Genomic DNA, 12,055 nt, shown 5'->3' with positions numbered 1-12,055 from the left:
AGAGCTATTTCAAGGTGCAGGTCCCTTTGAAATATTTTTGCTTTCTTCAGAGGGAAGTGGGATTGGCGCCTTTCCTCACTCCCATCTTCATGGATGTAGCACTCTGTGCCCTCTGTGTGATACTAAAGCAAAGGATATTGCATATGGAGACTGCCGTTTTGTTTTAAATTAATGTTTGTTTTCAGATTGGAAATGGATCTGACCTGAGAAGCTGTCAGTCACTAGTGAAAATCTGAGCAATGCTTGTGAAGGCAGAAATCAATCTGTGTGGAAATACGAGTTTATATAACAAGATGATACTTCTGAGTATGGAAACTTAAAATGAAAAGTACATCTTGAGAAGTGGCCTGTACAAAGAAGGTGTTCCCATTCAAGAAGACTGCTTAGAGGTGATAATGTCATTCTGTAATTGGGAAATGTGTGGATTGGGGCTTTTTTTGCCTTTAAACTTAGCTATAATATTACACATTCTTATCTGATCACTGCCAATTTACTATTAAGTTGAACAGCCCATTCCCCAGCCATCATTTTTAGTCAGTTTTCTCCATGTGTGAAGAACGCTTAATGTCTAAGGATAGAAGTTGTGTTTGTGGAAACACCTCTGATTTGTGTAACTGATGCATGAATGATACCCTTCCTCTCATTCCTGACTTCTTAACCACTGTAGTTGGCAGTGACGCTTCTTGTCAGTAATTGGTCTTTGCTCGTCATTCTTGAGATGCAATGCCTTTTGGCATTCTGTTGAAATTGTTCAGGGTGTTCTCATTTACTTCTCCGTCACTCTCTTTTACCACGTTGTGCTCCTCAGTCCCTATTTTCTTCAAAATGCCATCTGTGTTCCTTTCTGTGGGCTGTTGCCATCATGACTGTCATTCCTATCTGAGCATAAGCCACAGCTTCTTATTCAAACCCATTTGGTCCCAGAGAATCAGAAAACTGTGAATTCTTTTGCTTTCCCTTCACATATGGAGCTCTCTATTAATATTACTTTTCTCCTTTGCTTTCTATTTCAAAAGACCCTTTTCACCTTTTTAAGCAAGATTAGATTATTTGGAGAGACTTTTACTGACACATGGGCCACTTTCAGTTTTCTAGATAAGCACTTGACTCTGCCATGACTCGGCCTTTACTTTCTTAGACTGTTTCTTCTGAGCAATTTTTTAGTTAGTCACACTATGTACCTTTTCATTTTGAGTTACAAAAGCTCCAGTCTTGTCATCCAACTGGGCCCAATCATCTTGATCTTCTCCCTCCTTACAAAGTCCAGCCCCTTCCCAAGTACTCTGTATCCCATACTCTCTTAATTTCTCAAGGATCACTCTTCCGTTTGTCTTCTCTCCAATCTGCCCTGTGAAATCATTCCCATTGTATACCAACAATGCTTCTGTATCACCCATTAAAAAATAATCTATTCAGGACTCCAGGCCCCCTGCCAACCTCTCTTCTCACATTTCTTGGAGAGACACCTGCACTTAACTTGGGCACTTGTAATTCCTCCTTCACCCTTTAGCTTACTTCGGTCTGACTGACCCTCCCTACTTGACTGCTGTTCCTGACGAGGCTGTGGAGAGCCCCTGTGTTCCCTAAATCAATGGCCACTTTTCCAACCCTCTTTCACACATCTCTCAGTGACATTCAACATAGTCAATCCTTTCTGTGCCTTAATTTTTTTCCTTAAAGAATATGGTATATCTTTTGGCATCAGACATACCATATTCTCTCTTGGTTATCTTTCTCCCCCACCACTTGCTTCTGTTTTTGTCTCCATTGAAGATCTCCTGTACCTTATTTCTTAAATTTGGACACTCCTGGGACTCTTGCCTGGGCCCTCTTTCACATTTCATCTATTTCTACATTCTCAATGCTGTGACCATTAAGTGTTAGGGACTGTTTCTAGTACTGTTATATTTGCTGTGCGGGGTAGTTATGACAGGAAAATAAAAATTTACATAAATTGCCCAGAACATAGAAAATATTCTATAAATGGTGCTCCTGTTACCATTTTTTCATATTTGTTTCTCTCATACATTTGTGTAAAGAGTAGACTCAAAGATTTGTTGAAATAAAGAATAGTTGAGTTTATGTTCCTTTGGTTTCAGATATTTAACATCTTGGTTTTCTGTTAGGTATTAATTGCCACACACTTCCTCTAAGAAGGTATGTGTCTTGATCCACCAGATATTGGTATAAATGTTTTCAGGTCTTTTTCTTTAATCTATTTATCATTGTTCTACTCTCTTGACTTCAGCTGTTTTGATTATTTTCAAATCTAGTTTGTCTCCCTGGAAGTCACTTTCCCTTTTCTAGAGAAAGTTTACTAGATTATAGTTCTTATTACACTGCTTTTGTGAAGAATTCAATGAGTTAGTATATTTTTAATATATATAAAGCCCTTAGAACAATGCCTAGCACGTAGTTGATGTTTGGTAAAGGTCAGCTGCTATTGGTATATTTTAAAAATTCTTATTATTTTGCAATATAGGAAATTTCTTCAAGGAAGGAGACATCTATCTGTTTATGGGCATCTTGGCAGTGGTTACCTAATTTGCCTTGTTTGTAGGGTAGTGTTTGTTTTGTTTTGTTTTGTTTTTGAGACAGGGTCTCCCTGTGTCACCCAGGCTAGAGTACAGTGGTGTGATCATAACTCACTCCAGCCTCAAATCCCTGGGCTCAAACAATCTGCCCATCTCAACCTCCTGAGTAGCTGGGACTACAGGTGTGTGCCACCATACCTGGATAATTTTTTAAATTTATTTTTTATAAAGACATGTCTTGCCATATTGCCCAAGCTAGTATTGAACTCCTGGCCTCAAGCAATCATCCCAAAGTGCTGGAATTCCAGGTATGAACCACCGTGTGTAGTGATTTTTGGTGTGGTCCAAAGGCTGACTGGATCAGAACAATGCAAATGCTCAGAAAATAGCAGATTTCTGGGGTCCATTGCAACATGCTTGCCAAACCATGATCTGTGAAAGTAGGAGTCAAGAATCTGCTAAAATAAATAAATAAATTCCTAGTTGATTCTTATACATGCTAAAGTTCAAGGATTATTTTTGTAGCCCATAAATTGTGAGCTCTTGGAGGCTCAAAAGCTTTCAAGACATCATGCATGGATTAGTTACTTAATAAGCAGTTTGTTGAATTAAAAGCCTTGGAGAGCACTGAGTCTGTTGCTCTCGTGTTACCAACAGGAAATACAAGCCTAGCGAGTAGACTCTCCAAGATCTTATTGTTTGCTAGTGGCAGAGTCAGGGCTGAGATTCAGGCTGCCTGGCGACCAGTTCTGTTCTTTTCATACTCCAAACAAACTCCCCATGCTCATATAATGACCCAGAACCTCTTCTAGTATGCCTTCCATAAAGCAATGGAGGATACTGTCCAGTGCAAAACAGATGGAGAAGATGGTCCAAAACCTAGGATAGGAGTTCGTTCAGTGGGTACGTGTTTAAGTTTCATGCTGTAAGTGTTCACAGTCCAGTACAGTGATGAGAGCCCTGGATTGAAGACCTTGGTTTAAAACTCATTGACAACTTAGGTAGGCAAACCCAGAATACTGGACAGAAAGATCCCAAAGCCCCTTCTAGTTTCAGCATCTCCAGTTTTGATTTGAACATGACAGAATGCCAAGTGCAGTGCAGTCTGTTTGAGGTGAACACTATGAGCTCCCAAGAAACCTTCTTCCACATCGCCTCAGTGCTCCCAGCAGAGTCCTGGCTCTATGTGTCTGGTGTGATAAGAGTTTTACCACCATGATGCATTTAAAAATAACTTTAGTTGGAATTTTTTCCTTGGAGGTTTTAAGGCAGGAAGAAAAATGGCTGCTTATTTACCTCTGCCTGAGGTTGGAGCCTGCCCAGCTTGCTGCTTTCCTAGGTGGTCAGCATGCCCAAGCTTGAGGATGGGATGAGCCCTTCTGTGTGGTGGCAGGACTCAACAGCTTCCTCCAAACTTTACTGTTTCTTCATCTTTGAATGTGATAAAACATATTTTCAACCTGCTTTCACTCGTTAGTTCCTTGAATTGACAGTTTTGTTGCATAGCCTGGGCCTCTTCTTGTGGAGGATGCTACATTTTGACCAGCTAAAGAAATTTGGAGAAAGGTGAAGACAAAAACATACTAGCAATGGAAATCAACCGTAATTTTTGCTTAAAATTATTTGGGGAGGGAAAACAAAGCATTTAAGAAAATCATGTTGCTTAATGCAAAAAAGCAACAATGAATTTCAATGATATGTAAATAAGTATTTCAACTCACAAAATTACTCTTTTTAAATAAGGAAATATGTGTTTATTTCAGTTCCTTGGTACTTCAGAGTCAAAGCTAGAGCTCCTACTGTTCAAAATTTTTAGTGATTTATTTAAAGGTCAAGATATAGACATTATTCTAACCACTGAAACAATTTTTATTCCTTTCTGAATGTTATAATTCAATTACACAGCAGTATATTTTATTAAATATACTCAGTTCAGTTCTAAAGAAAAACCTGATTTTTATTATCTATAGCAATTAAGTTCTCAAATGTCCTTCTTTAGAAATAAACCTGGCAGTTTCCATTGAGTACCTTTTTAATGAAGATTTCAGAATTTGATTACTAAATGTCATAAAGAACATAAAACTGAAAGATGTGAAAATTTAAGGTTTTCCTTTTGATGAAACATTTGAATTATCAGTTAGGATTCTGCTCAGCTGTACCCAGGGAAAAGCCCAAATAAGCAGTGGCTTCAATAAGTCAGTTTATTTTTTCCCATAGAAGTCCATGTGTACCTCTGTTCCTCTGCCTTACCTGTCTCCAGTTGTCTGTAGTTGCAACAGGTATGGGCCACCTGCAGGGTCACACCTGCCTTTCAGGAAGGAAGAAGGGGCAGGGCAGAAGACAAAAGGATCAGGCCAGATTTCAGGGAGTCCTGCCAGAAACCCAATGACTTCCAAGTGCATTTCATTGGCCACTCTAGTTGTGAGTAAGGTGAGCTTAAAAACACATTGCCCAGCCTTCTTGTGTCACACCCCACCCCCAGTGCCAAAATCAGATTTCTGTTAACAAGAGAAGAGAAAGAAGATTGGGCAAGATGCTTACCCTATCAGCCATGTTCTGAAAGGTGAGCATACACCTTTTCTGAAAAGGATTTCCCCTTTCTGAAACTGATTTCAGATTTAAAACTGAAAGGTGAAACTGATTTTTCACCTTTCTTAATTGATTCTAATTAATTTAATATTTTTCTGTGACCCCTTATATTTGTTTTCTCCTGTGAGCCAAGAAGCCTTTCTCTCTGCTAGTAGGTGTACCTGTCTTAATTTTTCTGCTACATAGCTATCAGTTTGAGAGCAATTAAATATGCACATAGATATTGGTCTGTGGGACTGGGACTAGGCCAAAAGGGCATGAACCACCCCCATTATCTTTTATGAGGGCACCTGCCATTTGTGAGTAATTGATTTGCTCTTTTCATGGCCTTCACAACACTACCTGACCTCAGATCAAAGGCAGTTGTGTTCAATAAATCCTGAATAAAAGATCAGACTGTCAGTGGGCAAAGCATGGAGACAAGATAACCAGCCATTTGATTCTGGCTGTTTGATTATTCTTGGAAGCAGTGTAATTCATGCATTCTAATGAGTTTTCTGAAAAGCACACTGACTTCCACTCAGTGTGGCCCCTGAAGTTCCATCAGGTGGTAAGAAATGAATGTGGTGATTTCAGCAACCTCCTCCTTCCCACCTTCACCCACTATGTGTGAACCCATTCCAGGTTCCCTGAGTCTGCTGTGCTCTGTGTTTTCCATCTCTGGATGGAGTTGTTGACAATGTGCATTTGGTTATCTAGTATGCTTTCAAATATGGTTCTCGTTTTCCCTGGTAAAAATGAGGCTCAGACAGCACTTGATATCATTTTTACTCTCCATGTCAAGACATCCACTAGTGGCGTCAAAAATGGCCCTGTTAGAAAAGTTGATTTCTGGTTTCCTTCTGTTTACGCTTTCCCTTCACTTTCTTTTAAGAATTTTGTCAAATTCCATCCTGCAGTTTCATGAAATCATTGCTTTTTGCAAGTCGACTGTGTCCCCAACAGCAGATTTGCATTCTCTTTTCTCAGCAGTTCACCTATTTGCAATCTTGTTTCTCAAACACGGAAATAATCGAAGTAAACACATCACCCAGAGAGACTTGCTGAGGGGGAACTTGTGCAGATTCACATCCTGGCAGCCTGTTGGCATTCAGCCAGCAGCTCCTGTGTGATGCCCTGTACCTGCTACTTACAGGCTCTCAGAAACTGAAGGAAACATTCACTTATTAGTCTCTGGGATGCTCTCTTCACACGAGTGGTCCCCGAGTTAAGAACATACAATGGCACTCTCTCAAAGAGAGGAAGAAGCCAAAGAAGAGAGAGGACCAAAGCAGAAAAGAGCAAACATCTAAGAGTAGACTCTGGGCTATTGGGCTAGATACCCATTGCTGCAGACTGCTGGGCTACTGGGCTAGATATCCATGGCAGTGAACCTGACATAGTTAGTGGGGGCAGGGTGTGCTCCCGTTGGCCCCAGGACAGAAGTCAAAACTCTGGTTAAGTTTGTAAGCCTTTAATGGTCTGGTTTCTGCTTACTTCTTTACTATTCAACCTCCTGCTCCCTCCTCCCACTGCTCATTTCTAGCCACTCTTTTCCCTACCTCTACAACAACCTTCATGCCACCATTAGCCATATTGATTAATCTGTTGAACCTTCATATTCTTCCTATTTCCTCACCCAGCTGAATTTAATGAATCCTTCCATCCTCACCTCACATGTTTTTCTCACAGATGCCTGCATGAGGCCTCCTCTGCACTCCCATTATGTCCTCATGCGTCCCTCTCGTGGCCCTTGTCACACTGTCCTGCATTTATGTTTGTCTACTCTCCCGCTAGATTGTGGGACTTTGAGGTTAGTGACCATATATTACTCAACTTTGTGAATGCAATATCTAGCATGGTGTCTGGCATATACTCAGTACTAGTAAGTAAATTTGTGGATAAAAAAGAAACTGGCTATGTTCCCAAATTTTATAGTTGAATTTTTCATCTCTTGGATTGAAATACATCTGTCTGCCAAGCCCCTTCCTGTGTAGTTACTTGGTTTTAACGTCTATTTGGGGTTGGGCTGAGATAAAGTGGAGTAGGGGAAGTTACCGTGGTGACAGGGAGGAAGATGATTTTGGAAAAGGTTTGCATCCAGGTCAAAAGATCTCTGACCAGCAGTCTTTTTGAGAAATCTGATACAAAAAGCCTGTAAATAGGCTTTTTTATTTTTTCATACTTTTTAGACACACAGTTCTTATCAGTCTGCAGTCAGCCTATTGACTGAAAGGTCAAGAGGCTTCCAGCATCAAGCCAGCTGAGCAATAATAAAAAGGTATAGATAATAGATTGAGGATAAAGGGAAAATGAACATCCTGTTAATCACACATCATATACTGCATGCATGTCTCATCCATGGAACCACTGTCTGGCAGAATGCTTTCAATATGAATATTGAATTTGTATAGTCACAATTCTTATATTTTGTCCTGTTTCTTAGAGCAATCGTACTTTCACTGAGGTTACCTGTGCCTGCAGAAGGATGAGAGTTTTAGAACTGAAACCATCCTTCTCCTTTGCTTCTAAATACTAGATCCTGTCTTGATACCTTATACTGGGAACCATTCCGGTAAAATTACCCTTTTTACCTCAGCTGGGTGTTCTGTAATAGGTACCAATTGGATGGACAGACAGATCCCTCTCCAAAGTTAATTTGTAAGGTTTACATGCTCGCTCAGCTTTATTAAAGTACGCATGTGTCAGATTTCTCAAAAAGAGTGACATTTGGGATTAGAGAGCAGGAAGTCAGTAATGACACACCTTTTCAAGATACCGTGTGGACAGGCACCAGGACTCTTCTTTTTGAGGGTATGGACTGGGGCTCAGTTTGTTATGTTCTATAAAGTGCCGTCCAGTACAGCAGTCACTAGCTCTATGTGGCTATCAAGCACTTGTAATTAAAACTGATCCTAATTAAATTGTGCTATAAGTCTACAATACACACAAGATTTTAAAAATTTGGTATAAAAAATGTAAAATAGTAATCCCAGCACTTTGGGAGGCTGAGGTGGGTGGATCACGAGGTCAAGAGATCGAGACCATCCTGGTCAACATGGTGAAACCCCGTTTCTACTAAAAATACAAAAAAATTAGCTGGGCATGGTGGCGCATGCCTGTAATCTTAGCTACTCAGGAGGCGGAGGCAGGAGAATTGCCTGAACCCAGGAGGCAGAGGTTGCAGTGAGCCGCGATCGCGCCATTGTACTCCAGCCTGGGTAACAAGAGTGAAACTCCATCTCAAAAAAAAAAGTAAAATAACTCAATAACCTTATATTTCTTGCATGTTAGATTAAATGAAATTAATGTCCCCTGTTTCTTTGTAGTTTTCAATGTAGCTATTAGAAAATGAAGGTTATCCACATTTTGTTTCTATTGGATAGCGATGGTCTAGAATCACAGACTTGCAACATCATGATACAGTACATGTGAAGTATACATAGGAATTCAATAAACGTATCTTGATAGCTTTCATTTAGAGAGAATGGCCATCATCATAGGCAGAATAGCAGAAAGTTCTCAGTTTTCACCTCTCAGGTTAGACCAGCAGGACTGTAACTCTTAAAAAAAAAAAAAAAAAAGTAATGTAGATATACTTGAAAAAATCTGATGTAACCACATCTAATTGAAACTTTTGCTAAAATCTTTCCTTTATTTATGTTGTTTCAGAGGAACCCATTGCCCTTCAGCTTGCCTAACAGATTTAGGGTTGTAGTCAAGACTTCTCAAACTAGAATAGGAGTCAGAAAGGTATTCAAACACTAAGAGCTGCAATCCATATGTACCTATGGTCTGCTGATGTATCTCTGTTGCCTTGGAGGAGCATCAAGAGGAGATTTAAATGTTAGTTGGTAACTGGAGCAAAACATCTTGATAGGTGGTTTGATCTAAACCAAATAGTACATTATCAAAGGCAAATAATGCAACATGATTAATTTCTTTTCATAGAATTCTGATATATAATTAGACTTCATTTTCTGCTTTTCAATCCCTTGTACTTATGTAATTATTATCATTATTATTTTCAGTTGTGGGTTTATGGCACCTTCTGGCTGCCTGGAGTTGGCTACTTAAATGATCTTTCTTCCCCTTGGACATCAGCCCCCTGCCTTTGTTACACCACCACAGTGGTTTAATAGAGCAAGTTGAATATATGTTAGGTGCCTCAAACCAGCAAAGTGAGTTTTCTGATAGGAATGTCTACCCAGTTGGCAGGGTCTCCATGTTTAAGATCCTCTTGAAAGCTTAAGAGAGCAGGTCATTATGGAGGACCCCTGGCCTGTTTCCAGTAGGGCAGAGGGTGAGGGCCGACTTGCTTCCATTAAAAACAAATAAACAACATTAAAAAATTTAAATGTCATTCTTTATAACGCAGTCTAGCACTGGTATAATGAACTAACTTTATTTTGTGGGGTTTTTTTGTGGAGGGAGTGGGGTTCCTTTTCTTACACTAAAATGGAAAGAATGGCTTTCTCTGGGCCTTAGAATCTGAAAAGGGATTTGGTGTAGGTATTGATTTTATAAGCCTTAACAATTATTACAGGAGCAGTGTCTACCATACAGCAAACAAGGGCCTTGGAGTGGAGTATTACTTTTTTAGCAGGGATAAAGTATGAAGCATGGTTAAGTATTATAATGATAAAATTGTCAAAGATGAGAGAAATGGAATCTTATGAAAAATGAAATCTTTGCCTGACTGAGTCAGCTATTATAAAGATATTAGGAGATAAGCAATTCTAAACCTAGGTGGCCAAGGGACAGTGTCTGGTGAAACAGCTCTCCTGGAGTTTATCTGCTCACACATTTTGGTTCATATTGCTCTTGTATGAGAAAAAAAGCAGTGGGACTGCTGGGGTCTAGCATATTCTGTGTTTTTCAGTTCAGTCAAATACTAGGATCTCATTTTCCCTTGCCTAAAAAGTTTCATGTGATTTCTGTTGTCTTGTACAATGTGTATATCATAGATAAACAAGATGAATGGTTTTCTTCCCCCTATAAAGCCAGGCAGATTTCTTGTATATAATTTTGCACCTAATCAACACATTGCTGCATTTGCAAAGTGGAAAAGGCTAAGTGATTTTTGATTGGTAGTTTTGAAACCTTCCATCCATAAAACCCAGATTACTGGGAGCAAAATGATTACCAAAATCCCTGAAAACCTGAATATATGCAGGTAATTTCTTTTAACCTTAGCCAAATGACTGCATCTGTGCATTCACATGGGCAATTAAGCTTAATGTCAGAAACAGTACTATTTAAACATAACCAAGAAAATATTTGCTTACATTTCTTTATTCATGTTGCTATGTATACTTGTTTAAAACACATATCAGCTATGGTCAGAAGTGATAATATAAATTACTGTATTTTATATGTTTCGAAGATGTGTGTGTGTATATATATAGGTGTGTGTGTATATATAAATGTGTGTGTGTGTGTGTGTGTGTGTGTGTGTGTGTGTGTGTATGTAAAACATTTAATGAAATTGGCATGCATCTTAGAATCTGTGACATGTTTAAATGGCTAGCCAGGTGGCAGTCATCACATAATTGTGATTGCCTGTGCAGATTGGGTGTAACTGCTCATATTGTCATCACTTCAATTAAGATAGGTTGAATGTAATTGCCCCGTAAACTGCTTTCAAAAAGGTTATGCTGTTCAGTATATATAAAGTTATAGGAACAGAGCAACATGATATATAAGTCTAAGTCTAAAAGAACCCTTAGTAAATATGAAAGTATGTATTTAAAAAGTGTGTCATGGTTTAATTGGTAGTCTCTTTCCTTATTCACTTTTACATAAATAATGGTACCTGTTAAACAAATGTTAGTACCTTTTGACAATCAGTGGTGAATTGGATATGATGAAATCTAATATGTAAGATTCTATACAAATCTAATCTGTAAGTTTAGATTTATTTGCAGAGTGAAGGGATTTCTTCTTTCACATTCTTCCTATGTGTATATTTTCTATTTCTCCTCCTTTCTTCAAACTAGTGATCTCTTCTTTCTGAAGGTGGCATTACTCAGCATCCAAAGGGCATGCCAACCTGGTTTTGGTGCATCTGATGATAATAGTTTGTTTTTGTTTTTGTTTTTGGCCAGTGATCCATATGTGAGGAGGAGGGGGAGCAGGAAACAACAGTTCTGAAAAACAAACAGTAAGTGTTCAAGTAGAGTCTGGGACTAATGGAGCAGAGCGAACCAGTAGACTCCCAAATGACTGTAAATTTTAGCTCTGATCTGACACAGGGCTCCAGTCAATGTAACCACAGACATAAAAATCAGCTAGAGACACAAAAGGTAATCTCAGTTCAAAGACATCTGATCCTAGCCAACCTAAAGTTACACTGTTAGGGAATAGTCACATGTGCTTTGTGATTCCACACACATTCTCTTACTTCTCTCATTTGTTTTGGATTCTTGGGCTAGATCTCTCCTGTGAAAGGAGACAAGAAAGAAAGTTGCCAAATTATTTCTGTCTGGTCTGTGCATGGATGTTGTTTTGTAGTATGTGTTCATCAGGAAAAGATTATTTCTAAGAACAATGCTACATCTGAGAAGAAAGACTTTCTAGGTGGACTCATGTTGGCTTGTCTTGGCTTTCAATTAAAGAAATCAGAGAAAAAGCAATATAGTGTAATTGTATTTTACTGTCATATAACCTGAGATAACAAGTTGTGTGTTTGAAAGTACACATTTTATACTCTTTGCAGACACACTTCCTCTTAGCATGTTTTTAGAAAATACTATTATATGCAAAGCCTGTATGACTCTCTTATTAATATCACATCCTTTTGAAACTTCACCATGCATATCTCCACAACCTTTTTTCTTCCTGTTGAAATTTGGATTATTCTTGTTTTGCCTTAGTTTGGCTCTTTCTTTTTGCTGAGCCTTTTCACATGAATCATGTATATGGATTTATTTGGGGGGGTGGGTAGGGATGTT

At 38.9% G+C, this 12,055-nt stretch overlaps 1 protein-coding gene and 1 long non-coding RNA gene across 6 annotated transcripts in view; both read left to right on the top strand.

The window, feature by feature from the left end:
• The window catches only part of LOC141583560 (uncharacterized), a 36,869-nt gene extending 26,279 nt beyond the window's left edge, over window positions 1-10,590 (top strand). The window contains exon 2 of the long non-coding RNA XR_012516215.1: window positions 186-10,590. This is a non-coding gene — a long non-coding RNA (uncharacterized LOC141583560). The remainder of the gene's footprint in view (window positions 1-185) is intronic.
• STXBP6 (syntaxin binding protein 6) overlaps window positions 1-12,055 on the top strand; it is a 248,897-nt gene that overhangs the window by 102,729 nt on the left and 134,113 nt on the right. The gene's annotated exons all lie outside the window — the stretch shown is intronic.

This window comes from Saimiri boliviensis, chromosome 2, assembly GCF_048565385.1.
Source record: "Saimiri boliviensis isolate mSaiBol1 chromosome 2, mSaiBol1.pri, whole genome shotgun sequence".
In the NCBI taxonomy this organism is placed as follows: Eukaryota; Metazoa; Chordata; class Mammalia; order Primates; family Cebidae; genus Saimiri; species Saimiri boliviensis.
Note: the sequence above shows the minus strand (reverse complement) of the source record. Positions and strands in the feature narration are given on the sequence as shown.